This window comes from Salmo salar, chromosome ssa08, assembly GCF_905237065.1.
Source record: "Salmo salar chromosome ssa08, Ssal_v3.1, whole genome shotgun sequence".
In the NCBI taxonomy this organism is placed as follows: Eukaryota; Metazoa; Chordata; class Actinopteri; order Salmoniformes; family Salmonidae; genus Salmo; species Salmo salar.
The window spans coordinates 22860257-22863403 of NC_059449.1; positions in this window are offsets into that span (position 1 = coordinate 22860257).

The window sequence follows — 3147 nt, forward strand, 5'->3', positions numbered from 1 at the left end:
GTTGCTGATATTTATTAAGAAGCAGAACAAGAGAAAACAAGGATGTCGTCAAAGTAGACAAGGGGCAGGCAAGAGGCAGGTCGAGGACAAGCAGAAGTTCATAAAGCAGGCGAGAGTCCAAAAGGTACAGGGCGGCAGGCAGGCTCGAGGTCAGGCAAGGCTAATTGTTCAGGCAGGCGACCACAGTGTCAAGGCAGTCAAAGTGTCAGAACCTAGAAGGACTACAAAAACAGAGACTATGAAATCCAGGAGCCCGGAAAAACACGCTGGTTGACTTGACAAGACAAGACGAACTGGCCACAGACAAACAGAAAACACAGGTATAAATACACTGAGGATAATGGGGAAGATGGGTGACACCTGGAGGGGGTTGGAGACAAGCACAAAGACAGGTGAATCAGATCAGGGTGTGACACCCTGTTTTCAATACTCTATCATCCTCCCCTTGCGAGGATAACAACGCTGAGACCTAAAACAAAGAAAAAATATAAAAGAGATTGGAGAACACATTGGGAGGGAATTTAGACCATTCCTCCATAGAGAATCTTTCCATATCCTGAACATCATTCATCTGTGCTTATGGATGCCCTCTTTAATTCAAACCACAGGTTTTCAATGAGGTTCAAGTCCGGAGACTGAGATGGCCAAAATGTTGTGGCCCTACAAACTATAATATGACCCCACCATCGAAAGTTGAGATTCACATGAACACGTACATTTCGGTTGTTTTACTCTTCGATGAACACAAGCCTCACAAGACTCATCTGAACCCGGTACCAATTAAAAACAATTAATTGAATTACTTTAATGCCAAAAAATGGGTTCAAACTTTAGAACCCAGTTCCTACATTTGAATATAAACATTTATTTTTATCAAACAAAACTATACTACATTTTATCTTTGGGACCCTCAGGATGACAAATCAGAGCAAGATTACTGAATATAAGTTCATGATTTACCTTCAGAGGTCAATGTATTGTTGTGCACTCTCCTCAAACAATAGCATGTTATTTTTTCACTGTAATAGCTACTGTAAATTGGACAGTGCCGTTAGATTAAAAGGAATTTAAGCTTTCTGCAAATATACGACATGTCTATGTCCTGGTTGGATGTTACTTACAATGTAATTCTAGTCACATTAGCGCACGTATAGGGACACCAATCCCATAGAGGTTAACTTATCCAGCAAGTTATTACGTTATTCGGTGGTAATTACATTATCAGGTGAGTAGCAATGTTTTGTATTAATAATGTAATAACTTCAACTGATCATGTAATAACTACAGTCAGTGTTTTTATGCATTATTTCCCTCATTTTGATGAACATACCACACTCCACTAATTGGAAGCACAAACACAAACCAATGCACATGAACGCATACACACACACTCACAACCACACATGGGATTGTACACACACACACACACACACACACACACACACACACACACACACACACACACACACACACACACACACACACACACACACACACACACACACACACACAACCAACGCACATGAACGCATACACAAACACACACTCACAACCACACATTGGATTGTACACATGTACACACACACATACACACACACACGTTACCCTTTATGTGAAGGGGTATTCATAACACCTTGATGAAACCAGATACTGTGTTGCAGTATCATTCATAACAACTGTCATAACACATTTATTCAGCCAGGGATTCTTAAAAGTAGGGATGATCCTTGTCCAGCAGGGAAATTACATTTGTATATATATATATATATATATATATATATATATATATATATATATATATATATATATATATATATATATATATTTATTTTTTTATCTTACAAATTACTTTAAGGGGAATTTTATAAGGAAAGAGTTTTGGTTTTGTAATTTTCTAAATATTTTCAATATTATTAATTTCTATGTCGGCTCTGTGCAAAGAAATGCCCTTGTCCAGAGAAAAGGATCACAAGATTTCAAACTCCCCCCAAAAGTGTTTAAAATTAATATTAACTGAAAAATAATGTTATGTTGTTTCTTGCAATAGCCCTCGGTGACTCTTTGAAAATGTATATCAAAATTGTGATTACAAATTTGGAGATATAGTCAACTCTGTTAGATTTGTCTAAAATCCTGAATGAATCTGTAATTAGAAGGGTCATGAGCAGCGTCATGAGCAGGGTCATGAGCAGGGTCATGAGCAGGGTCATGGGTCCAGCAGGGTCATGAGGACCCTGTGTCGGTTTCGTTCCACCTACATATATAAAATATATATATACATTATTTGATGAAATATTGAATTTGACCTTACTGCTATTAGCCCATAGAAACGCACATTGAATAACAGATTCATACATGTTAAAACTGTACAAAAAAAAAAAATTCTAAAGGAAGTTTGTTTTAAAGTTTCTGCCCTATATCTGAGACATATAAGAAAGATCAGGAAATAATAGTTATATTTTTTGCCACATATTTAATGCCTTTTTTTAGGCACTAAACTACCTCCATATATATTACTTTCATTCATTTTTTAAACGTACCGGACTACCTTCAGATGAGTCTTGTGAGGGTTGTGGGCGTTCTTAAGCAAAATATACTGATGTGGTTACATTTCTCCTGGCCCATCCTTCAACTTTTTAACAAAACAGAGGCAGGGGTGCCCTCTTTGTTATTTTTTGAACCGGGGATTGGTCCTTTAAAGTGTTTTGGCTGTATAGACAAATATATTGTAGGTAGATAAGTGATAATCCACTGAGGGACTTTTATCTTATTATGAAGGAATTTTGTATGCTTATCAAGCATGAACACATGACCTATGACCCCTAAAATGCTGATACTGCACCTTGCCATTGTATGACCTTAAACAACTATATGGGTAATGCAGATGGAAAGTGCAATATCTAAAATCTAAATGTGTAACAGTTCACCCATATTACAAAATTACATATTGGTTTCCGTACCCTGTAAGCAGTCTATGGACAAGTTATGACAGCAATCAATGCTTTGGTTTTGTTTCCTGGCAACAGGGTCGGTGTTATGGGCGGTCCTTAGGAGGCCTAGCCCGCCCTACCATACCTCCTAGCCCGCCCTACCATACCTCCTTGACCGTCCAAATAAAATATTGATATATTGATCATTTACTTGACC